This window comes from Triturus cristatus, chromosome 5_2 (assembly GCF_964204655.1).
Source record: "Triturus cristatus chromosome 5_2, aTriCri1.1, whole genome shotgun sequence".
NCBI classification, from domain to species: Eukaryota; Metazoa; Chordata; class Amphibia; order Caudata; family Salamandridae; genus Triturus; species Triturus cristatus.
In genome coordinates, this window is record NC_140588.1 from 35,683,590 (window position 1) to 35,711,004 (window position 27,415).

The window sequence follows — 27,415 nt, forward strand, 5'->3', positions numbered from 1 at the left end:
ATACTCGTCGGGCTATGATCAATATGATTCACCAGCTCGGTTTAGTCGATGTTTGGAAGGCAAAAAAGGGCACAGAACAAAGTTTTACTTTTTTCTAGTAAAAAACAGTCATTCTTCTAGAATTGACTACATCCTTACAGACAGGTCGGGCTTGCAGAATCTAGTTGATATTTGTCCTTCCAAGCATTCTTTCGGACCATGCTCCAATCTCCTTTTCATATTTAGGGAATAAGCCAAGACCCAATTCTAGGTGGACACTGAAAAGGGCAATGCTAACTCCGAAATCGGTGCCCTTAAAATCTCAACAACAGATTATTTCTCTGATAATATTGGTTCAACATCTCAAGACTATGTCTGGGATGCATTTAAGGCTCATCTGTGTGGACAGCTACATAGTCTGATATGTTTCCAAGAATAGGGAAGAGGCTTTAGAATTTCAAACTTTGGAAAGGGAGATTTCGAAGCTTGAAGGAGACAGATTGAATTGTCATCCTGATAATTTGACACAGGTCCTTAGTGATCTAGAACGTTTGCGTCTGGATTATAGGGGGAAGCTAGATCAAAGTAAGAGCACAGTGGTTAGCCCATAACATGGAAAACTAGGAGTACGGTGAAAAAGCAGGTGCTCTTTTGGCATGGAAAGTAAGGGCTGACCGGGCAAAGAATAATATCAGCGAACTGATCATAGATAAAACTGGAGTGACCTGTAAACAGGAGGACATGCAAAGGTGCCTTCTCTCCATGTTCTCAGAGTTGTATAAAGAGGAGATAACTTCTAGTCCTGGGAGTATTCAAGAGTGGCTCCGAAATAGGGCACTACCGGTATTAACAGAGGATAGCAGAGTCATTTTAGATGCCCCCATATCGGAAGATGAAATCAAATTCTATATAAAAAAGATTAAGAATAATAAGGCTGCAGGGACGGATGCTCTTCCTGGGGAAATGTATAAGGTTCTCCAGGACGAGATACTCCCCAGAATGTGTTAACTATTCAACTACATTTATAGTTTTGATGGGAGGATAACTAAATCATGGAAGGAGGCTACGATTGTCCTTATTTTAAAGCCGGGGAAAGATCCCCCTTAAAGCGGATTCCTATAGACCAATCTCCCTGCTTAATGCTGATTAGAAGATCTTTAGGAGCATTTTAGCGGGGAGATTGGTCAAGATAGTTCCGTAGCAGATAAATGTAGATGCAAAGGGCTTTATCCCAGGAAGGTTTATCCAGGAACAAACGCTGCAGCTAATAGTTAGCATCAATTTAGCGACGGCACGGCCGGAGCCCCTGGCTGTATTTGACGCAGCCAAGGCGTTTGATCGTGTCAATTGGGTTTTCCTTTGGGAAACCCTAAAAATGATGGGATTGGGTTCAACGTTTATACAGATTCTTATTAGATGTTACGAGGGTGCCTCCGCAGTTATTCTTTTGAATAGCTCGTTGACACCTAGCTTTAATATCACAAGGGGAACGAGGCAGGGGAGTCCCATCTCGCCCTTGTTTGACATTTATATCGAGCCTCTTGCTCAAGCTCCGAGATTGGATGACCAAATCACCCCCTTTCAAGTTTTAGATAACAGCGGTAAGCTAGCCTTATACGCGGATGATCTGCTGGTTTATACCAACAACCCAGCCGAGGTCCTCCCAAGGGTGGAAGCTACCCTGGAGGAATAGGGTCTGTATTCTGGATATCTTGTCAACTCCTCTAAGACAGAGGTAATGTGCTGGGGCGTAGACGATTGGGCTGGAAGGAGTAGTAAGGAATTTAGGTATTTAGGGTTAACCATAGTTCAAGATTTAGTTGAAATTCCTCTGATAAAGTGGCCAAGGAAATTGACTCTCTCTTTTCCAGATGGCAGAACTTACCCATGACTGTTTATGGCCAGGTAAACCTTGTCAAGATGGTTATCCTGCCAAAATTGACCTATTTGTTCAGCACTATTCCCCTCGACTTCCCCAGTAAACTTCGGAGTAAAATTCAAGGTAAAATTGGAAGTTTTGTTTGGTCTAATAAAAACGCCAGGCTATCCTGGAAGAAGTTGACAGAGGCTCCTTAAGGGTGGTCTAGCTCTCCCAGATGTGCTCCGGTACTCTTTCCCCTTTCAGTTTAAAAACATACGCTCTTTGCTCGTTAGTACGGTTGAAACCAACTGGGAGAAGATTCTGAGCGTGATGGCCAGCTTCTGGGGGGGGGGGGGGGGGGGGGGGGAGTCAGTCTTGCAACCCCCATCAAGAAGGCAGGAATTAATGTCTGGTCTGACCTTATATCATCCGACGGAGTTCTTAAAACCTCCCAAGGAAGATCAAAAACAGGCAGCTCCTTCTCTCAATTTAAATACTTGCAGTTGTGCTCCTGGTTTATAGCCGAGAAGGAACGCATAAGTGGCAACTGTGAAATTGAGTACCGTCTTCAAAATACAAAGCCTATAAAAAAAGGAGGTCGGACACTGGTATAGGAGTCTGCTGGATGCCGACGACGTAGACATCCCTCCATCTCACCTCATTTGGAACTCATCGGTTCTGGGCAATATAGCCATTAACTTGTATGCCTTATCCCTTCAAACCCTATACAAGCATGTTAAGCCAGCCTCTCTTAAAAAAAACATTTCTTTGTTATCAACAGACTATACTATACCCCGAAGAAAATAGTGAGATTTGCCCCCTGCTCCTCCCCGAAGTGTCCAAGATGTGAGTTTGCCGAGGCAGATGATATACATATATTCTTTGAATGTGCCTCTTTAAGAGGATTTTGGAACAACGTAGAGCGTGCCCTTTAAGTTATTTTTAGAATTAAGCTTAAGTTGAACCTAGCATTAGTTTTTTTTTGTTTTGATAATGAATCCACAAATTCGCTTTCTAGTGCGCAAATGGGTTTATTCTTTTGTTTGATTTTAATTGCCCGGAGGGAGATCTGCAAATTGTGGAAAGACTCTAGGCCCCCGTTGTATGAGAACTGGCTGGGTGCTGCATTCGGTATGGCTCGTTTAGACCAGGGACATTTGAATGATAACCACCAAAACATTTTGTCACCACTACTATCTTGGGGTACCGAAATGAGGTTGGTCTAACGTTTTCATGGTCCAATGATTACACCAAGCCTTGTATAAAGAAGCTGGCCTGGTTTGGCCCAAAGCAATGCAGTAACAAAAGCCCGGGGTGCCTACGTCGAGATGGGCTTTTTGTTTGTTTTGCAGACACTAATGGTGAGATGAGGACTAAGAAAATAAAAAAATAAAAAAGTACACATCTATGGAGGTGGAAACCTTGCACACGAGAATTATTGGTGACTATGTTTCCCAGCCTATGCAATTCTGTATTAATCTGTAAGGCTCCTTTCATGTGCAACATTTCATCTGAAACATTAATTTTAAAATATTGCAGCAAAATCAAAGACCACATTTTCAAATTAGATTTCTGGCCATTTAACCAGGGTCTCGTGCCTATGGAATCTATCATGAAGTTCATAATCACAAAATATGCAGCTTTGCTGGCTCTGGTAATGCTCAAGTAGTTCCCTAAACAGACATTCACCTTAGACGTTATTTTATATTGCAACAAGGCCTCCTGAAAAATCCATACAAATGTGCTATCACCAGACAGGGAGGAATCAACACAACTTAACTGGAATACGCCTACTAGTCCAGCTAATAGGATTAGGAATTTCATCACTGAAAGGAAAAAAAGTATTTGCATGACTAATTGTCACCATTTCCTTAAATTCTCATCTTAGCTGCACATTTATTGGACGATGGGACCAGTTCGATTACATTTTTAATACCCATAACTCTAGACGTAAATGGTCAACAGTCTAAGAGGTTATTACTCACTGAGCCTTGTTTCTTTTAATAGGGACTATTATTTGGTCAAGACTTGAATGTGGACCTTTACTGCACACAGACAAGTACCATTCACTCACTCCATGAATGCCCATGTTAAAATACAGCAGGCTGCATTATTAATTTATTTGTGGACTTATCGATTATGCAGAAGCACCCACTTTGTGCTGTCAATTTAAAGGAGACATGGAGAAAGGGAGAGGTTAGAGCCTGAACTATCTGGAAAGCAAAATACTGGCTACCTACATCTGAGGTATGCTTGAGATAGGATAAAGAGTAAGAACCTTTAATGGCAGCACAGAGTCACAATACGTTAGTTAGCATGACATTACAGCTAAAACGTTTTCAAAACAATTATCCCAACATATCTATGAAATTTAAAAAAAAAACATTTAATGTTAATGTTAATAGTGCTTATAAAGCGCGAACAATCATCCTGAGTAGGATATCACGGCGCTATAGTGTCAGTAGTGAGTGGTAGGCAGATAACAGGGTCATTATTTTAATCAGGCTTGGGGAAGAGAAATGTTTCAATTGCTTCCTGAAGGACAGGTGGCTGTCCGTTAATCTAAGATTCACAGGCAGCTCGTTCCAGCTGGTCGCCGCCAGGTGGGAGAAGGCCCGTCCGCCCATCCTTGCTGTTTTCACACGGGTAGTTCTTGCTCTTGCTGTTTGGGAGCGTAAATTCCTGGATGGGGCGTAGAATTTGATTTTGTTTTTTAAAATACGTGGGCCTTTATTGTGCAGTGCTCTATGCGTTACACACAGTAGCTTAAAGGTAGCTCTTTGTCTCATTGGCAGCCAGTGCAGCTCTCTCATGCAACTCTTGGCTGGGTCGTATTTTCTTTTGTTGCAGACTGCCTTTGCCGCAGCGTTCTGTACGACCTGTAATTTGGAAAAGAGATAGTCAGCCATTCCCACAAACAGGGAGTTTCCATAGTCCAGCCTGCTCATTAGTAAAGACTGGACCAGGATCTTTCTGCACTCAGTAGGAATCCATGGAAAGACTCTTCTGAGCGTTTTCAGTAATGCAAAGCCTTTACCACAGATTATTGATACATGAGTTTTCATACTCACGAGTGTTGTCTAGTGTCACACCTAGATTCTTAGCCGTCATTGTCGGGCTGGGGGGGGGGGGGGGGGGGGGGGGGGGTGCCCAAGGTTGTGGGCCACCAGCTGCTGTCCCATAACTGTGTGTGTCTGCCGAACAAAAGTATTTGGGACTTCTGCATTTAGCTTAAGACAGTGGCTATGCATCCAATTGGCTAGTTCCGTGAGGCAATTTAGTAACCTGTCCTTTGGGTCATCCTCCTCATCCAATGTGATCATCAGTTGGGTGTCGTCTGCATAGGAACAGATAGACACCCCACTTTCTTCCTGTTTCAGCCAACGAGGAGACAAACGCATTGAACAAAGTCGGACTCAGTGAGGCCCCTTGTGGGACCCCATACCTGATGTTCCGGGGAGGGGATGAAAAGTCACCCATCCGTACTGATTGTGTCCTGTCTTGCATAAAAGACTGTAGCCACCCTAAAGCATTTTCCCGGATGCCTTTTGCTGCAAGAATTTCCAGTAACCGATTGTGTGGTACGGTATCAAATGCCGCCGAGAGGTCCAATAATATCAGGGCGACCATTTTCCTCCGATCTACCTGGGTTCTGATGTTATCCATCACTGCCAGGAGTGTTGTCTCGGTGCTGTTATTGGTCCGGAACCCTGTTTGAGAGATATCTAATAGATCATTGGCTTCCAGGAAATTGGACAACTGCCTGTTGACTAGTTTTTCTAATACTTTAGATAAATAGGGTAATTGTGATATAGGCCGATAGTTTGTCGGGTTATTAACATCAGAACCTGCTTTTTTTAATAAAGGGGTGACTGTTGCGCTTTTCCAGATTTTTGGAAATACAGCGGAGTTTAGAGAGAGGTTAAATGCTTTTGTTACGGCCAGGCAGATTATTGGAGTTAGTTGCGAGAAGATATGATGTGGACATGGGTCCAATGGAGAGCCTGATTTTACTTCTAACATAACTTTGCCCACCTCCTCCTCTGAGAAGGGGCCGAACCTGGGACAGCTAGCCTGAATTGTGAATGGCACATGGGGTTCTGTATGTTCCAGTTCGATATTGGAGAAGGAGGCATAAATTGTGTCTATTTTCTCGCAAAAGTATTCATTTATTTTGTTACAGCCTTCTTGCGAAGGAGTGAAATCTAGAGAGACTCGCATGGCTACATAGTTCTTTGACTATTTTAAATAGTTCTTTCGATGAGTTTTTATTTTTTGTTATTCTACGTGAAAAATATTCTTCTTTCTTCGCTTTCCTAATAGCTTTGTTATAAAGTGTAAGCTCTCTTTTGTATGTGGCTCTAGTTTCTTGGGTTTTATTGAGTCTCCATTTATGTTCACATAATGTGCATTTCCTCTTCAATGACTTTAGTTCTGATACGTACCATTTCTCTGATATTGTGGATCTACGTTTGTGTTTGGAGTGTAGTGCTGAACAATGTTCCAGTGCACTCCTAATGTTGTTGTGGAGTAGTTCTATTTCGTCGTTAGTGTTGCTGGAATTTTTCTACAGAAAAGTTTTTCAAACTCCTTGTTTTTACTGCTGCCAAGGCCGGTAGCTTGGAGTGTTTAGTAAATAGCTTAATGGAGAACACAATCATAAAATGATCTGTCCATATCATTGGTTTTATCTCGTTGATGTCAACGGCTCCTATGTTAGAGAACATCAGATCTAATATGTGTCCTGCCATGTGTGTAGGCTGATCAATTCTCTGAGTCAGCTGTAGGATTTCCATATCCTCCAGTAGCTGTTTAGTTAGGGGGTTGTTGCTATTGTCGTAGTGTATATTGAAATCCCCCATCAGCAGGATATTTTTGTTTTTAAGACAGACTGGCATGATTTGTGCAAGGAGCTGGGCACTAAAGTCTAACGTACTGCCCGGGGGGGGTTATAAATTATCACTCCACCAAATAGAATGTTGGTGTTTATAGACACTGAAAATGCCATTGCTTCATGGCTATTGGCCTGTGTGATCACCTCTTGTCTACAGGTGAGGGAGTCCTTAAATAGCAATGCTACCCCTTTTGGGATTTAACATAGTCTGCGTGAAAGCACTCCTAAGGTGGGAATGATGCGCCAAACAGCCAGCAGCATGAGACAAGACACTCTAGGTTTATTTTCGCGTTTTCGTACCAACAGGTCGTGCAGACAGATGGCCCGTCTTGCCATCCCTAAACAAGCATTGGCAAAGCCACTAGGTCACACCTTTAAGATGCAAATCCTGAGCTGTTGCTTTTGCCTAGGGCCATTTGTTACATTGGTGGTCTCACTCTGGGCAGTTGTGTGTCTGTGGAGTAGCCACTTCCTCAATCAACCTCAATAAGTGAAGGCATCTGGGGAATGTTAGTTCTCTGAATGCAACAGATAACAGGACAATGAATGGGTGCGACAGTTCCCTATAAGAGTCATCGCTGACAGTGAGGGTAGGGGTGAGTCTCTCCAAGCCCAGTACATACCATAGACGATTAATCCAACCCAACTGTGTCTGGATTTTATCCGTATCCCAATGTGTTAAAATATTCTGGAGAGTGGCTCACAATGCAAGCCCGATATGGCGCCCTTTATCGGATTGGAGAGGAAATGTAAGAGCAATAGGGAGCCCTAGAATAATGTATCCAAGGAATCAAGGAAGCTGCGTGTTGAGGTGGATATCTACTTCAGATAAGATCGTGTCCCAGTACCGTGTGAGCTTGGGGTAATCCCCGAGCAAGTGGAGAAGAGTCCTGGGGGACCCACATCCCTTCCAACTGCACCAAAGCCTCCTGAAAATCCATACAAATGTTCTATCGCCCCAGAAACTGAAGAACCAACACAACATAACTGGCATACTTCCCAAGATACATTTAAGCCTCTATGAATGTGCGCTGGTGTAAGACACAAATAGGTCATGATTTTTGTGGCTGTGTTTCGTGCTCTATGGTATATCTTCTCCCACTCTCTCTGCGACAGGGGTCGCCCCAATTCAATCTTCTAGCGCATCTGTCCCACTGTCTTAGTCAGTGGGATGGCTTGTTGAAATATTCCATACAGGTGTGAGGAGTCTTTGCCTGAGGTTTTTGTAACTAGTCACTTTTTGAAGGAAGTGAGGGGCCTCTGCGCCCCGGCACATATGGGCCAGAGTCATACCTGCAGGTAGAGCAGCCTCTCCAGCAGCACATAGCCTGTAAGCAGCTGGTCGAAGTTGAGAGGGCCCTCTTCGAAGAAATGACCAATAGATCAGCATCACTCAGTGCAGATATGCCCTTTGGTCAATTCCTGGAGTAAAGTCAGTGTTGTCTATTAGCGGTGTCAAGGGGGAGGGGGAAACGGCTATAAGCCACTGCACGTTGCCACCCGATGCCACACCTAGAGCGTGGTCTTCGTGATCGGTGAAGAAAATAAAACATGGGTGCTGTGAATTACGAAGAAACTGGACCCTTCACATGTCCAGCCAATGTTTCTCAGATTCCTCCCTGGTCCACTTCACCATATAGCGAAGCTGGGCAGTCCGGTAATAATCTAGAAGATTTGAAATGCCCAGACCCCCTCTCCAGGTGGTCTATAAAGCTGGTTGCACCGCAATAAGGGTCTCCAGTCTGTACAGAGAAGGCGGCTCATCTATCCTTGCAGGGTCAACATCATTCCAGTGGGTGGGTCTATTGTGAGAGTCTGGAACAAAAATAATATTTTGTAAAGGAGTCATTTTTAGGGCGGCAATGTGGCCGAGACAAGACAGCCAATAATGCCTGCATTGGGCGAGGTAATGCCTTATTTGCTAAAGTAGGGTACAATAATTAAAACAGACATGGTGGCTTTTACTGCAGGAGCCAGTTAAACTGCTAAGTAGGGGATACACATGGTCGCCCATTGGAGTGATACTGGCAAGCAAGTTGCTCCGCCGGAGAAACTGACTGGTTACTTGAGATTTTTGGATATTAATGCGGAAACTCACAGCCTCTCTAAAACCCTCTATCTCAGTCAAAAGGGCTGCAAGAGATGCTGCTGGGTTGTCCAAGGCCAAAATACACTCATCAGCATAGAGGCCAACAGTGTGCTCCTCCCCTCCTAAGGTGACCCCTGTGAGATTTGTATTGTCCTATATACACTGGGCGAAGGTTTCCATGTAAACAGGGGCGAGAGGGGGCATCCGGGTGCGTACCCTAGAGGATGGGGAAGGGAGCAGAAGACAGCCGATTTACTCGAACCGTCGCTCGCGGTTGCCCGTAGTTACTAATGACCCATGTGCTAAAGTGTTTGCCAAAGTGGGTGAATGTTGCCTCCAGGTAGATTCAACACAGCCAGTTAAATGTTTTCTCTGCATCTATAGCCAGAAGCATGATTTCCCTGCAAGAGCGTTTGGCCTCGTCAATCAGATGGATTATGCGCTTAATTGTCACTGCATTGTCTTTGTGGGACGAAGACCACTTAATCTGGGGCGACCAACCATGGCATAATGGTCCTAAATGTGCTGCCAGAATGCTAGTGAACAATTTAATGTGAACATTAAGAGGAGAAATCGGGCGATACGAGCCACATTGCTTTTTGTCCTTCCCAGGTTTAGGAACGACCACTAGGGAGGCATCCAGCATGGAACCATGCCTGGTCCTGTTATGGAGTTAAAGAGCCGGGTCAGAATTGGAGTGAGGGTAGAGCGACAGGTCTTGTAAAAGACAGCCAGAAAACCACCCGGTACTGGTGAATGAAGGGGTTTCTGGCGAACTATTGCAGAGATAAACTATTCTAATTGGGCAGTCAAGACTGTCAGCCGGCTCAGACGTCAGTTGTGACATGCGCACGCCCCTATGAGGTATAAATCCAGTCCCTCTGGTGCAAAGGTTTGTTCAGTATAAAGATCCTCATAGAAATCCCAGGCCAGTCCCGCTAGCTGTACGTGCACCGCCTGTAGCTGCCTCCAAAGCCTTAGTGCCCCTGTGCATTCATCTTGCGGAGGTGCTCTCTTTTGTCCCGTCGGAGTTTGCTGTCAGTGGCGGATAACAATCGGCTCACCCCGAATAAGTGCCCAGAGAGCGGTGACCAGAGTGTCATCCATATCATTAACGGCTAGATAAGCTATTGCTTGAGTAATACTCTTCACCACTTCTGGCTTATGGATTAGTGACTCCTGCATTCTCCATGACAGGAAATGGCGACGTCTGGGAGAGACGGCTAAAGTAAGGGATATGGCTGCATAATCTAATATCAATCGAGGCTCTATCTCTGGGTCTACGACTAAGAGCTGGAGCTCCCTTGTTCCCAAAAAAAGGTCTAGGCGTGCGTATGTCTTATGGGCATACGAGTAAAATGTCCTGAGCCTGGGAGTGTTGGGCCTGTAATAGGTCCCTCAGCCCCATCTCCTGCAACCATTGAGCCCCTTCACCGGAGAAGGCCCCCAGGTGAGGGGAAAAAAAAAAATTTAAAAAAAAAAAAAAAAAAAATCGGTGACCTGAGCGTTTAGGTTATGGTCGAACACAAAGTTAAGATCTCCATCCATAAGTGCCATTCTATACTGTGTTGACATTACCTCGGCCACGGTGTGCTTCAGGAAATGCTCTGAAGGCGTAGAAGGCAGCCAGAGTAAAAACATGCTCTCTCAAATCACAGAACAATCTAGTAGGCATCCCTTACACTCTACTAGCTTGGAGACCATCTTACCTCTAAAATAGCAGGAGCCCAGTATGGCCTCTCCTGCTGTTTTAGAGGTGGTGAGGTAAAGAATTGGTGTGGAAAAGTGGGTGACATCATCCTGTGACAAACATAACTAGAAACCAAATTGGTCTCCTGCAGAAGATGCTGGTCTGCCCCTGTCCCCTCCAAGTAGGACAGGATGATCCGTTGATTTGTCGGGCCATTGAGCCCCTTCACGTTGTGGTTAATCTTTAGACAATACTGTGGAGATGTAGAAGGAAGAAGCACTCAGTAGATACCACGAAAGGAGGGTGCCTCTCTGTCTGGCTCATCCTCCGCCATCCTTGGCGAGCCCCATGTGTGCTGGAGTCAAAGAGCCCCTTCATGGTATGAGTATCCACTGTAAAACTATAACAAGAAACAAACCAAAACAGTGTCTCTGCACACCTGAGTTCTGGCAAGAGCCAGAAATATCCCACTGGGGAATTGGGTTATTTGGACTGTACTGTGGTCCAAATAGCTCCCCAAGCTACCCCAAATCCATCTGCTCCTGCACCCCCCCCTTCCAATCCATACAACTCACTACAATCCAGGTTCTTTCTGGTGCTCATGTTGCCTCCAGTCAGTCTGCATCACCAGACTTCTCCTGGACCGCTTGTCTCTCCAGAGCCATGGTTTGTGGGTCAGTTCCCAGTACCGTCCTGCAATCTGAGGCATTCCCAGGCCTTACCCCTCCCAGGGGCCGTCAGCTAGTCTCCTTCTGTGGACTCTTCGATGTTCAGCACACAACAGGCCTCTGGCAGGGACTTGAGCTGGTGACGTTTATCTTCCTACCGGAATATGATGCAAAACAGATGGCCCCAGGAATATGAAACGCCTTGGTCGCAGAGATAGGCGGTGACTGGTTGGAAATCCTGTCTCTTTTGCAGTGTAAGAGGGAACAGATCTTGCTTGAGCATCAGAGTGTGCACTCTGAATTGTAGGCGTGTTGGTCCCTGGACTTGCAAGCAATGCTTTAAGTTGGAAGTCATGGACACAGACCACTATGACCGCTGGACAGGAATTCTCCGCTGGCAGGAGTCCCAACCTAAGCACGCGGTTGAGCTGTATCTTCCCTTCCGGGGCGAATTCCAGGATCTGGAGGAAGAGGTCCACAACATAAGCTCCCATGTCCTTTCCTTCTGCGTTGAGGGAGGCCCCTCCGATGAGTATGTTACGTCGTGATGGGTTCTCCAAATCTTCAATGTGCGCCTGCAAATCGATGTGCTTGTCCCCAAGTCAGATGATCTCTTGCTGCAACGGTTCCATCCCCTCATCGCAGCTAGTCTTGGGATTCTCAAGAACAGAGACCTGATCCTCCGCCTCCAGCAGGTCCAATAGGATCTCTTTCAGGTCATCCGATAGTTCCTTTTTGACAGTCTGGAGGTCATCCCTGAGTGAGGCAAACAAAGCCTCCAGAAAGGAGCGTGTTACTAGGCTTTCGGCCTCCTCCTTTTTTGCCTGTGCCGCAGCAGTGTTAGCTCGATGCTCCTGGTAAGCGATTGTGGGAGAGGTTTCAGAGCCCCAAATATGCTGCAGGAGTGCTCAGTAGGACGAGGGAGCAACAAACCTGCCCCTCGAGCGCGAGATCCTTTTGTGTTCTGGCTCAGTGGCCCAGGGCTGCTACCTCTCCGGGGTGTGGAAGCCACTTTCAGTGCTCCGAGTAGTTTACTTTTTTACTTTAAGTAAGCTGGTATCGCAATGCAAGGCTTACTCAAGATCATCCATACAGCACATGATGCTAGCTGAGCAACAGGCCTTTGCCCACACTATATTTAGAAGTGGCAAAGCTTTTATGTCCGTGATTGGACAAATATATCGCAAATCTTTCAGACAGCATTTACTGTTACTAGCACATTAAATTAGCTTGGAAAGTACCAACTGTCACAATCAAGGGACATGTAGGTAGCGACAACCCCACCACCTTACAACATGCAGGTATCACGCAAAGTTGGCCTCTCCTGATTGGCCTGATGTTCAATAATTGTGTAATCTACAGTCTGGTGATGGGCAGGTGACACATCTGTCCACCATTTCCGAGAAACTTATTTTTAGTGATTGTACTGGAAATTAATTGCATGTATAGCGACGCCTTCTTTTTGTGGTTTCAGACAAAGGATTGTGGGAGATTTCCTCTTGTTGGACACTCAGGTGTTATCTTACACGTGCTGCATGTATAATACATTTTCTCTATCATCATATGTGCGGACAGAGTGTTATATTTATTTTATGTAGGATTCCACATTTGGTGAAGAATAAGACTCCAGGATTGCTGTTTTTTCTCTTGCTGTTCTCTCTCTAACATTCTCTCTCTCTCGCCGCCTCCTCCTCGTTCCCTCCCGCTCTCGTTCTCATTATCTCTCCTCCTCTTGCTCGTTCTCTCCCTCTCAATTCCCCCTCCCAATCCCCCCCCCTCTCTCTCCATCTCCACCAGCTGTGAGTAGCTGTCACATCTCTGGCTGCTCTTACTCCACTTTTCCCCAGGCCTTTGCTTTGTTGTCCCTGTCATTTCTTGTGTGCTGTTCGAGTAATGCAGCACACTTGTTTCCAGATTGTGACCCTTTGGTTTTGACGCTAAGCGAGAGGCGCCCCCGGTCTTGCTGCCTCTGTGCGTATGTACAGGTTTTGACATTGCGGTATTTCTCTTTTGTCGAATATTTTAATGACCGTTTTCTCCAACATTTTCTTTGCTGTGGTGCTTTGCTTCATCCCGGTCACACTGTCCCCCCCCCAGAGTCCACATGCCACAATCTGTGCCGTATCTGGTGGCTAGGAGTACACGCAATTGGGTATATCTCATTGACAGATTCTGTGCTCAGGGGATGCTGATGGTCAGAGGTCCTTTATTTGGATGCCTGGGCAGCCACTGCCCTGGCTGAGGGTGTGTTTTCGATTTTGAGCTGGTATGTGTCCCAGGAGATTGACTCAGGAGTTTGCACTGGGGGCTGTCCCAGGTGAGTGCATATCTTTGGGGTACATGGATTGGGTATATCACGTGTTTCATGTTTATATTGGCCAAAAGAGGAAGGTGGTGATTCTTCTGGAGAAGGCTGGGGTCCTAACTTGCCTTGTCCCTGCCATAGACCATGGGATTGACTTCTTCAGAGGGGTGCCCCCTAGAGTTAATGTCTTTTACACAGTTCCGGACACCTGGTGTGTGTGTGGGGGGGGGGGGGGTTTACTTGTACTTGGCTCTTTCATAATAGGAGCTGATCTTGGTTTTTTCATGCAAGACAACTGTTGTGCTGTTTTCTCCAAATATACTGTCTTACCATAATGTTCCCGGTTCACTCATGTTCATCTAAATTTGGGCTTTAGCTGCCAGTCTGCTGCTTTCGCTCCTGGGTCCCGGAGAGTGCAACCTTTTGCCTGCAGTAACTTTCTGGTAGAGGGCCAGAGAGAGCGAGTCTCTGCATTCCTAATTACCCCACGTTGCCAGGGGAGACTCTCCGGTCGAGAACTGAACGCTTCAGTACGTGAATAGAAAGGGGGTCAGATAGTGTATGCAGGTTGGACATCACTAAGAGGTTGGTGCAGGAGGCACTCCTTGATTTACAGGTTTATAGCAGGTGGCGCTCACCCTTGGCAGTCGGAGGCAAAGGGTGAAGGATGATTTTTTGTGACGACCCTGGTGCAGGCGCTGGCTGGTGGTGCACCTATTATAGGGTTACAGTTTTCTGCAGACAGTGGGGGGATGTTCTTAATTCCCTATTTTTTTCTCCATCCAGATAAGAGGCCAGAGATGTGTCGACAAGAATGTGGATGGTTACATGTGTCAGACAGAATACCATCTTTGGAGTATGGGATAATTGGCTCAAGTAGGAGACAGCCGTGTGGAAGTATGGATTTGTGAGAAGAGAACAGAAGGGTTTAGTAAGATATGATGTTGGTGCTTGGGTTGGGCAAAGGATGAATAGTAGGAAAAGGCTTTGTAAAAGATGCAGCAGGGTGCACAGATATTATTGATATGGACTACGCACTGATTACACAATAAGGTGTTTATTAATAACACAGAAATGTCACTAGAGCTCAGACCCTTGTACAGCTACTTTTGATGTTATGCGTAGGAACCATGTCCTTCCATCTAGTATGTTTCATAAAAGAACAGCACAGCTATGGCGCATTGTTTAAGCAAGTACACCACAGTCGTTATCACAGTTGCTCCCGTACAACTATAGCCTTACAAAAAACAAAAAGAGTACAGCTATGTGAAAGGGTGGTGTGAGCTGATGTGGGATACTTGCACATCTGTGAGGCATACATTACACGATACAACAGCACAAAGTACAGCGGTACAGGAACCATCAGAGGTCCGGAGGAATAGCTTACCACGGATTGCCGCCACACCGACTTTCCCATCACACACCCAGTGACCTTGCAAATGACTTATAAAATAGTAAAGAATAATCAGTGAGAAATAGTAAAGGAATACCAAATCGTTTTATGATAAGGGAATGACCACCCAAAAGGAAAAATTAAAGTTTTTAGCTAAGCAAGCACACAACAAGCAATACAATAGAATGCAACTTCAGAGTAATGCTGGATAATTTAACAAAAAAATAGTATTTTTCAAAAGATAAAGTATTCCAGAATTGCACATGTACAAGTAGCACCAGGGATAATAAATGTTAAAGATTTTAACCAATTAGCACCAAAAGGAGAATGAACATTTTAATACATGTGTTTGTGTGTATTAATATTTCCCTTTTTAGGGTCAAGCAGGGTGCGCTAAATTGCGTTTTGATCCAGTGCATTTACTAGGGATTACAAAAAATGGACAATGGTATGTTTATATATGTGTTTCGTTGATGTTTTAGTTGGAAAAAAGCCACTCAAATGCAAAAAGGACAGTATGCATTGACTAACTATGCTTCGTACTGTGATATTTACAGGATTCAACGCGTTACAGATTTAAAATGCCTTTTAGGTGAGCGGCATCAGTGGGGGGTTGCTGTGAGCCATAAGCTTACAGTGGAGACATAGCATTGAATATAAAGGTTGTTTTTAGCATGATGCTGTTCTGTTCCCTTTTCTTGGCTTTGTGTTGAGTTTAGTAGGTGATGCAAATATTTTCAATATCTGAGGAGAAGTACATTTACTATTCATTCACCCATCAATTTCTTTTCCTTATATTGTGTGTTGCTGTGACTGGAATTATGCACTACTTTATGCTTTGGGTTTTGCACATTGATGGGAGAATTTTGTTTTGAAGTATGTCTCTTCATCTCCTTATCCAGAATAAGTTGAAAAGTTTATGCTACACTTGTTGTGCCATGTAAATGAAGCCAGAAGCCAAAAGGATTCTAGGGCAAAGGTGTGACACGTGTCAAGCATTGATTAGGAAATGTTTATTTCCTTATACGAAGGAATGTTATGTTTAAATATATCATGTCCTTTCAAGTTGATTCGGCCATGATCAGAGGAGAGGCCCTCTGTACATTTAGAAAGGATGTAAAAGTATATGCCCGTGGAAATTCCTGAAACCATACAGATATCATGTACACTGCTCACATTTGTGCCCTTAATGTATGATACATTGCTGGACAACTATTGGTCTTGTCGTGCCCACATATAATAGAAAGAAAGTGTTCAATGAAGGGTGAAGCTCCATGTTGAATGCATTAATGAGTACACTTAGTTATACCGCACACGTAGTACAAGCGTTATCTTTGGGCTGCGAGATAACGTATGCACAAAGGGGAGAAGTTATATAACTTATTTCTCGCATAGGCTGATACGTTTTAAATCCGCCGGCTATGTATTCTCTATTTATATAACTATTTGTTTCCACCTTCTTACAATGGTGTGATAAAAGGTCTTTGCAAAGGGCTTGGGAACAACACGCAAAGCTGCACTGTGCACAGAGAAAAGAAAGAACATGAAAAGATTTGTACATCCACCGAGCTGTTCTGGATTGATGCACTACCATTTGTTTGAAAGAATGTAAGGAGAGACCAAACGTAGTCCACACAGAGTGTTGTTGAGGCTGGCCTGGGCATATCTCAGACCACGTTTATTGCTCCACTTTCAGTAGCTGATACCGCATCATCAGGCACACGAACAACACAAACTGGATACAACCTCCAACCAGGAGACTGGAGCCCTGCCAACACCCACATCAGAAGCCAAAGCCTGTCCAGCTGCCCAGTGTGAGGAGCTGATCTCCTAGACCCTTGGCCCTCACACCAAGATAGCATCAGAACAAAGGCAACACCAGCAGTTCCACCAACACCACGCTGGTACAACCTTATCTCCACCAAAGCACCAAGCGGTTGCGAAGAGGGCTGCTTGTGCTGCACAGTGCTGGGGTTCCGGGGGGTGCAAGAGGGCCCTGCTCCTCAAAAAGTACCTGGTGAACATTAAGTGCTGGCAAACTTCTGATGCTGCACAAAGGGGGTACCCCAGACACAGAATAGATTTTCATATCATTGAGTTTTGACACCAAAGTTGCTGGAGCCCGTCTCAGTAGGAGCGTAGGACCTGCTAGGTAGTTACAAGAATTCATCGCTTTCATCATATGCGGTTCTGGCTGAAAGATTCTGATGGAGCATCCTTTCTAGAGCACCTCACCTTGGTTTTAAAGTACCCATTGCTCAAGCACTGGTGACCTCTGATGCAATATAAAAGGTACAGGAGATTGATAATGTTAAAGGTTTATTTTGCAATTCAAGACCTAAATGACTGACTCCGGTGTCAGTTATTTGTGCTACAGTAACGCTTATGGTCCCTGCGGATTTCCTTTAAAGAACTTCTACTAGGAACATTGAATGACATTGATACATGTATTATGTTATCCAGAATTTGTGCACACCTGCTCCGAGAGAGGATAGTAGTTACTGACTTACAGAGTAATAGGGTACATCACATTTTACAATCTACAACTATAAAGTAAATACACCTACATGGATGTTCCATTACCTGTCTGATAAGAATGGGAATCAAGACGGGAGTGTTACAGACTTCCATGTTTACGAATAGCATTAGGCAAAGTTCCGAAAGGTTCACAAACAGGTAGCTAATTAATGACTAGGTTTCCTAAGACACAAATATCCCATAATGTAATTGATAGCAATATATCCGGTATACACCAAATACCGACAAAAGAGCACCATAGATAATGCTGCACTTGAGATCGTAGTAGTTCATTAAAGTGGAACAGTCCCATATGCCAGACAAAACAACAATAGACACACACCTGTTACCAATGTTGAACAATGTCAGGAACACATTCCTCACCGAGCACAATAGAAGTATAATAGACCTGGCATGCTGCACTATAACCACTACATGCATGCTCATGCAGTCCACTGTGGGGGTTGAGTTGCTGTTAGAGGGTTTTGAAGAAAAAAAAAAAGGCACGGTTTGGTGGCAGGGGAACAGACTAAGCAGCTTGGAACTTACCAAAGGTCAAGGGGGCGGAGGACCTAGGGCTACCAAGTCTGAGAGTAGAGGGCACCATGACTGCACCTTGGTGCATAAGGATACCATAACTAGATACAACACTCTGAATGCTGAAGAGGTCCATTATCCTGCACACTTCAGGAACTAAGTCAGGGGAGAGCAGGGTCAGGAAGAATGTGAGAATGAAAAATGACTTGGGTTAAGAGCGGGGGGGGGGGGGTCATGGATACTGGAAGCAATAATCATTATAGAAATAGCACTGATGGTTACACTATGCATAAAGATCCAGGTATGCCCTGCTTGCTAGTCTGCAATAATGAGTAGTTAGTTGTGGACATTGCATGGCAAGGAGCACTATACCACTCACACACATCCCTAGAAATGACACTGGAGAAGACCGTAGTGAGAGGATGACTAGGAAAGTCTGTGAGCAAAGGAGAGTGACTGAGTATCGGAGGACTGGAATGTGGAAGCCACTTTGTGTTCACTGATGCTGTTGTGTAGTTCCTATTAATCCGTAGGATCTGCGCAGTGTTTGGACAACATAAACTAAGGGCTTGGTGCCTAGACTGGTTCCGGACACCCCCGCAGGATATGTTGGCCTATAGACCAGCTAGCTCACAACGTTGGCTTACAGTGCCTCTATAAGCCCCACTAACCTTTTTATTAACGTAGTTCCCTTTAGTATTACCAGTCACTACTCAAGAACTTAACCCAGTAATTCACAATAGCGTAATATTAATGAGAACAATACTAATTTGTTTTTCATGTGTTTTACAGCATTTGCTCTAAAGGCTTTGCATGGCTGTAATAAAAGGTGTTACAATTACCCTGCTCACTCCTGCTCTTTTTCACAGCCTTTCAAGGCTGATGACTAAGTTCACATACACACAGACGTGCAGAGGGTGATTGGGACGTGCACTCTGCAGCCAGTTTTTTCTCATGTCAATGTTGCTATACTTTGAAGTTGCGCTTCGCACTATAGTAATAAAATGTGTGTTTATTAGTAGCGTTGCCCTAGATAAGCTGTTATTGGGCAGCTTTTGTTTTCACTGCTGGCATAAGCATATACACGTGGTATTGATGTAGTGCCAAACTAGACCACAAGCAGTAAGAGCTGTACGCAAGGACGCATCCCCGTCCTCTCGTCCGACCCCATAATGCCACTCATTTCATCAGCAGGAGTACAGACGCCCTTTGGGTACGCTCATGCCAAACCCATGGAACCTCACAGATCCCCACCTCTGGGGTGACCTGGGCCGGGTACGTCGGAGTCCCGAAGCCCTTCAAATTGCTCTGCTCAGGAGGGCTCATGATTAAGAAATGTTGGCATGGGGTTTCCACTTCTTCGTGCTGGGCTCTATTGAACTTGCTTAGCATTTATGCTTTTTCTTTTTTCTCTTCCTGCATATTTCAGCATTCTGTGTTTAGATGACACACGGCACTTTTCAAAACACCTAAATAAACTGCGATTCTCGAGAGACGCGCAGTTGCACACAATTTGAGGCTCGAATGGTCATAAACCTTTATGATAGTGTAGAGAAATGTCTGCGGAGTAGTTCGGATCAGTCTGATAAAAGGGCAACAAGCCCCACTAGGTATGAAGTAAATACATCTATGACCACAGATATATGTGGTTACCCGGAAAGTAACACTAATCTATTTTATTACGGGTGGGTGCACATAGATTAACCTGGAAGGGATAACATTGGCACAATCTGTAAATACCTATGTGCACAGTGACGGGGTCGCAGCATTTCATCCTTTAAATCGAAAGAGGCTGCAGCTGCCGGGGGCCTCTTTGTCCTGCTGGCGAAAGCTTGGAGCCTGCGGCTTCATCTGCAGGCAGGTTGATAGCATCATAGTATCTTGTGTTCCTCATCCCAGGTGCTCACACCTGCTAGTGATGGCATGTTAACCCCGTCAGTTGCAGCATTTGTTTTAATACTAGCTCTTTTTAACGGTAACCTACACTGCAACGTGGGCCATTTCTACTCAGGGGCTTTCATCTGAAATGTGCATCTCTTTCCTTCAGCCAGCACTGTGCATGCAGTGCTGCGCGGCGCTAGCGCACATAGCCCTACTTGTGAAAATACTACACACAAAAACTCACAACCAGCAGTTGTGCTTTAGGGCACTCGCGGTCATCTGGAGCCACGATATTCCAGCAAACCCAAAAATTAGAGAGACTCAAGTCCAAACACATGATCAATAGGTTTCCTACAGTATGCATCACCGGCTTGAGGACATACAAGTAATACAAGTTACTGGTTCCTGTATTATGTACCACATGGCAGACGATGTATTTCAACAAGTTGAAGTAATCATAAGATGACAATATAAAACATTGAAATAAATGCATCTGATTTGAGGGGATCGGATTCAACAAGAATTGGTCGGGTGGTGTGAAATATTCCGGCCTCTTTCCTAGGTTTGCCCACACTTCGTTGACACACATCTTTCTTCTAAGCCATGGTAGGTCGCGGCAACAGCTGTTGCCCTGCCATGTGCTCAACTTCAGTGTTACGCAGAAGGTAGAGACGGGTTTGCAGCTCCCCTTTCAAGTTAATGACTAGCCTTCCAAACCAGCTTCAGAAGGAGCCAACGAGTAGGATCAATAAAAGAAATGAAAACTCGAGTGATGGGAAAGGCAAAGGGTTTCGTTAATGGCGTCATCATCAGAACCAAAATAGTATTTTAAATAACTCAAATAGCAGAATTGTAATGTAAATATTCTGAAAATGTTTGTGCTTCTTACACCATTAACAGACACACTGTACCGTGAAAGAAACAGCATGCTGTCAGTGTAACTCAGCACACACAAACAGAGGGCCGCTACACAGACGAGGGAGCGGGACAGTGTCACGGGAGCCCCTGTTAATAAATAAATTATACATCCCAAAAATAATTTAAAAAGTAAACAGACAAGTGAATTTCCCAGACGGCTGAGAACAAATAAAGCCTTATTGGCTTCCTACTTTTATAGTTACAGCAAGCTCATTTCAGGGAGGGGGGCGCGGGACTGTAGTAACCAAAATAAAGCTAAAATGACCAAAATCGTTTACAGGCAGTAACGTTTGTGCGGAGTCCACCGCCAGGAGCTGCGGAGCAGATGCCCAAACAAAAAATCCCCAGGGTGTCACGCCGCCAGTAAAGCATCCAGTCCCCGCGTGCACATCTTCTGTCCCACCGCGCACGCGCTTGGAATCCGTATTGATTCCAAAAGGCCCTCGCCATGATGAGAGCACTGCATGCGAGCTGCCAACGCCAGGCGAGACCTAAAAAAGGGTAGGGGGAGAAAAGCAAGACGGTTTGCCCCCCCAAACAATTACTAAATTAGAAACGCACTGCCTGCTAAAAGCAAGGAGAGTGGTGATACCATACTGATAGAATTAAGGGCCCATTAATAGTCATTGTCCACCATAGCACAGACAGGGGCATAGAATTAAAATCTTAAATATAATTACTGCCTAGGAGGGGGACACTATCCCCTCTTAAAACAAAGTGGGGTCATGAATGCCAACGTATAAGGACGCTTGATAAGGAGTTTGAAATGCCAGAAGTCACCTCTTAAGGAAGGGGGCGTGAAGGTTAAAAACAATGTAGTTAAAAATACAGATGACGTTTATAAGGCAGCAGAGAGCAAACCGCATACAAGGGAGATTTGTGTCCACTGTACAAGTCTTGTTTTCAGTCTTCACAATACTAACCAAATTAACTGATTAACTGGGGGATGTTTATATTCCCTTATTGTTTTGAGAGAGGTGGTTAATAGGTTATCATCATTAAGCCTATTGGTGTTCATTCATAACACAGAACCAGTGTTCCCTCAACAAAAAGAAACTGGCTATCGTTTGGGTGGCCATAAATGTTGGGATAATCAATAACGGTCCATCTAATGTTATCTTTACTATCTCCCTCGCAAAACGTGCTTGATCGTCTTAGGTGAAGCATTCACACCTAATGTTGCTCCTATGTTCAGTGAGGAGATGTCATTCTGTCTTAGACACCAGCTGAGTGAATACAGCAGATGGCCCTACCCCCAGCGAGACAATTCATGCGTGTGCCAGAGCTTGTGCTTTTATGAAATATTTGGAATGCAGGAGAAAAACAGAAACAACCTATAAAGTCTGCTTTCAGCCACACTGCGGCTGAAACATACTTGTTGCTGTCCGTTTAAAGAAAAGATATGTGGGGTGGGAGTGCACTTTCATGGAGCACTGAATGGAAAAGAAAAAAGGAGGTTCCTATGTGTGCGTAGTGGAAGGATACAAGCCATCCAATCAAAGGGATCGTAAAGAGGGTATGCATGTTCCAAAGGAGTGGCGAACACAAGAAGAATGCAATAATCAAATAAAAAGTAAGAAAAGGAAAGCAACAATAACACCAACCATTGGTAAGTAATTGGTGAGCTGTAAGCACACAAGGTTTTTCGCAACCTGCTCGTACAAACAGGGGAAAAAAAAAAGCATTGGCATAGCCAATAGTTCTCGCCTTTGGGACCCTTTAAGTGTTTAGCATGCAGTAGTTGATGTTGCCCCAAGGATATTGTGCTGCAATAACTAAATAAATACTTATAAGGTCCCAAAAGCGAGACCTATTGGCTATGCCAATGCTTGTTAGATTGCACGAAAGTGACCAAATTGGGGCTCTTTACACGAGCACCAGATTACTTTACATAAATCCGATTCCTGTTTTTAAGTCACGGGAGAATGGTAGTTGCAGGACTAAGAGGGTCAAACGGGACAAAATAGGGATTAGTAGATTTGTGTTTTGTTAAGCCTGTGGGTGGGATGCAGTGGTAAAGCCATCAAACATAGCAGTGTGCGGTTTGAGGGTCTTACGGCTGTTGAAAGAAAGAAAAAAAGTGGGGAGGTTAGTAGTGTGTCGAGGTTTGTTATTGTGGTGGTTTTTGGAGAAGTAAGGTACACTATGTGTTGCAGACAGAAATATTTACCCGCTGCAGAGCAAGAAGATTGTACATACCAACCTTGTGGTTGTGACTGAAGAGAGAGCATGATTGACAAATCCCCCCAGGACTGGAAAATGAAAGCCGTATGTGCTTCTTGATGAGCCGCCTGCAGTCAGCTGGCCTGCAAGTGTCCACGTAACTAATAAACATCATCACAGCTGGTGCCTGGGAGAGAGGCAGGTGGGAGAGGCCAAGCTGCCCTTAACCCTAAAGGCGCGGTGACACACTGTGAGGAAGTGTCTGCCACTGCCTGGAGTGTGTGTGTGTGAAAATGCACTGCTGCTATCTGTTCGGTAAGGACCCAAAAGGAAGGAAGCTTGATTGCTAAAACAGCATCTTTCTATGGGTATGGCCGTATGGGAACAGTGTTTCCTCTGAATGTATTACGTTTCCTGTAAAATGGGACATCAGCCTCCCTTTGGTTTGAGAACTCTGCCTTAAGAGCCACAGTATCCAGGCTCCCGAGCTCCTCCAACCTCCCGAGCTCCTCCAACCTCCCTAAATGAACAATTACTCTCTCCCACATCGCTTCATGATCAAGGCGGCTGCAAACCTGTCAAAGGTGAGTGAAGTCGTGAGGAAATTAAACATAGTCATGAACGTGTTTGGGACCTCGAGCATTAATTAGTCTTCAGGGCGCTGGAAGTTTGTTGTTAAGAGAAGAGTGCATGTTGACGCAGTTTACATTATCTGTGGCAAGAGAGCTGTGCTAATTAAAAAACAAGGTACGGATACTTGCAATTCTCACTGCCTTGTTTGTGTGAAATGTTTATAAGTTTTAAATTGAAAGATGAAACCGTCTTCAGAACTGTTATTCGAATACAACTGCTGCCTTCACTCTGAGTGCGGATGGACTAACGGGATCTTTGGATTGCCATGTTTGTATTACGGTGCAATAACATCTCGTACTAATTAGCGGCCGGCCCAAGTGGGTGTAGGCCCATGTCTGTAACTGTTTTGAAATCAAATAAAGGTTTTAAAAAAAAAAAAAAAAAACAAGGAAGAACGAGTAGAAACGCGTGGCCGCAAAAGTGAACGTCATCTGTCTCCAATTAACTCTACCGCGAGATAGGCAAATGTAAACAAGCGCGGGCGCAATAATTGGAAACAGATGGCGTTGCTGCTTGCTCCTGCAAGGTGTCAGCCATGCATGCACGAGCGCTCATTGGAGAGAGTACAGTAGATGCACGAGTTTTCTAAAAAGTACAGACCGTTTCCAAGAGGTCACTCCTAAGCAGCACTTGCGCGCTGATTAGGCTTGACCTAAAAAGGACACGGCCATGTTGAAGTTCAAATGCTTTCCAATATACTCAGACCTACACAAACACATTATTCATTAAAGATACACTTATGGTCACACTGCAGCGCTGATACCCCATACCTTCTGGTCAAGTTCGCGCTAGATAAAACTCTGTAAAATAAATACCCTGCAATTCAATATTTCAAAATATACCAGGAACTACAAAAGTACATTTTTTTTGTAACCAAGAAGTGTTACGCAAACAAAAAGTTAAATAGGATCCAAACAAACCAGAACACTTTACTTGGTGAAGTGCAAATGACACATATTTGCAGAAACTCTATTTTCAAACATTACTGTTTGTACACTATAAAGTTTTATTAGTAAAGCTGCATGTCAGTGGGAAAATGTATGGCCATTTCAATGTAAAATCTGTCGATTACAAATGACAGTGCGCTACTACTTCATGCTTTAGTTATGTATTTGTTAAAAGGGATAATTTTTAAACATGATTTGAGAAACATTCCTGTCCCCGTCCTGATGAAATGCTGTTAATTAAATAAGAAGTAAGTCAGGGGTCATGTATATCATATGTGGCTAGATTTGTAATATGTGTGTGTATATATTATATATACACACATACACACACACATATGGGGGAAAAATAGTCGATTACATCAAACAAAAGTTTTTGGACAGCAGACATGCTAAATTTGCACATTTGAAGGAGCTCTCATGTGATAATGAAGAAAATGGCAGCTCAATGAATTAAGTAATTAAACCACGATCACATCATTTGAAACCAATTTTTTTGGTCAAGAGCATTACAAGTAGATTATTTAAGTCACTAGACCTGTAGGTCTAGTAACATTTTTATAATTTTTCGAGGCCCGCACTTTGATGGATCTGCTCTTTCCTGACTTGAAGGACCCAGTAAGCCTGACACCGTACACCTCGAATGCCCGTGACCTCATCGGTTGAGTTCCACAAGGATTCTCCCTGAGCACTACCCTCTTCGTTATATACATAATCCCTCTAGCCAGCATCATCCACTCTCACAATATCAATGTCCTTCACCACGCAGACAACACACAACTCATTCTCTCCCTTCCAGACAAGACGCCAAGTACCCGCATAACAACTGGAATTGTCCATTAGATGACGACCAAGTGTCTAAAGCTGAACACTGACAAGAACAAAATTGCGATCTTTGGAAAGAGTGCATCACTGTGGGACTCCAACTGAAGGCCAAAAGAGTTAGGACTGACACCAACACCCACGACAAGAACCTCAAAATCATCATCTACAACAAACTCGACATGACTGCACAAGTATATGCGGTCTCTGCCTCATGCTTCCATTCTCTGAAGCAGCTGAGGAAGGTTTTCAAATGGCTCCCTATCAGTACCCAGAACACCACCACGCACAGCCAGGCCACAATCAAGCTGGACTACGGGAACACCCTCTATGCCAGGAGCAACAAAAAACTCAACAGAGGGCTACAGATCATTCAAAACTCATCAGCCAGAATCACTTTCAACCACCAATGGCACACTCACCCCACACACCAGAAGGAGGTTCACTAACTCACAATTTAAACTCCGCACCCACTTTAAGGTACTGCAGAACACTGGCCCAGCATGCCTCAACATTTACACCAGCCTTCACAAACCTTCCAGGCACCTCCTCACAAACCTTCCACCCACCTCCGTTCATCCGAACAACTATTTTCACAAATCCCACAAACACTGAAAACAAGATCCATCAGTCGAGCCTTCTACTACATTGCTCCCAAAGCATGGAGCAACCTACTGCTAACATAAAATAATCCTCCTCACTGCCTGAATTCCGCATGAAGCTGAAGACTTGGCTTTTCGAGTAGTCCAACTAGGCCCTACGTGTGTTTGGAATAAACGCACACCGGCTCAGCGCCAGAGTACACTCCTGGGTGATCGTGCGTTCCAGACATCTACCTAACAGGAGAGGCCAGGTTCCTATAACTAACCCTCAAACTACGATCTTATATTAAACACAGCAAATGTGAACAAAGCCTCGTCAGCACTAAAGAAGACCCGCAGGGCACCTTAATTTGAAATGGAAGGCCTTCGCCCTCGCGAGCGACCTGCAGGAAACGTTCCAACACCCACGTTAAACCTCCTCAAAAGGTGGCGAGAACCAAGTAACCTCTTCCAAATGTAGACTTGTAACGAGCAGTCATGAACAACACAAACTATAAATGGAAATCCCAGGTATAATGTGGACTATTGCTTCCAGCGAAATGCGCGCCTCCTCGCAGCCATATTTATCGTTTGCCATTACGCTGGCTTCCCTAATAACTGGCTTCTGATCCAACCATACTTCACTCGCAAACCGAAAAGGTTTACGGTGTCGAGTGCCTAGGGAACATTGTGACCAGCACCACCACTTACCTCTTCTCTTCGTTCGACAGAGATGAGAAAAACCCGCACCTCTTCAAAATGTGTTCGATTCGCAGGCTAATGGCGGCAGCGCATGCGCACAAGTATAACCATTGAAAGAGAAGAGACTACCAACAAGACCTGTGGGTCAATTGGCTGTGTCTTTTTTCCATGTCTATTTCCATGAATAGACAAGTGCTTCGGAAACCAAAGAAGGACTGTCATCAGAGGAGGAAACTGCGACAATGGCGTTTCCCTATGACGCTTTCAGTGCTTGTCGCATCTCTACTTTCTTTGGAAAGCTATCATCGGAATTAATTTTCCCGTTGTAGCGTTAGCCACCTGCGCGTAGTGGCCAAATGAATCCCAGCATCCCTGCCCACATTTAGTGGGTTTATGTGAAACGCAGTGCTTTAAATGGGAAAAATAAGTGCAGGTACCCATTAAAATGAGTTAGAGGTGTGGCAAATGGGACGAGTTAGGGCCGCGCTGAGAGCAAGAAATGATGATACATAATGACCTCTGTACCAGTTACAGAACATATCAAAACGCATGAGAAATGCGTTTATGTAAACAAATCAGGTTAACTCATTACACAAAAAGAAAGCCAAACCGGATTATATGTTAACATTTCCTTGTTTTGTTATATTTACTGCTTCTTAATGCCATATGTTATTTGTTGTTGTTTGGCACCATACTATATATTCTCAAGCGGGTGATCCAGCGGGAGACTGGGAAAAATGGGGAATAACATTTACCGATACCCTCCCTGCATCGCAGACCCAACGTCACACTAGCTCATTCACACACGCAGTCATTGGTGGGGCCCATAACACCAACA

The 27,415-nt window shown here is 44.5% G+C and overlaps 1 protein-coding gene across 1 annotated transcript in view; it reads right to left on the reverse strand.

The window, feature by feature from the left end:
• Positions 1-26,723, reverse strand: part of LOC146822620 (uncharacterized) — a 298,045-nt gene extending 271,322 nt beyond the window's left edge. The window contains exon 1 of the mRNA XM_085606794.1: positions 26,587-26,723. The gene's annotated coding sequence lies outside the window, so the exon portion shown is untranslated. The remainder of the gene's footprint in view (positions 1-26,586) is intronic.
• Between the last annotated feature and the right edge of the window lie 692 nt (positions 26,724-27,415).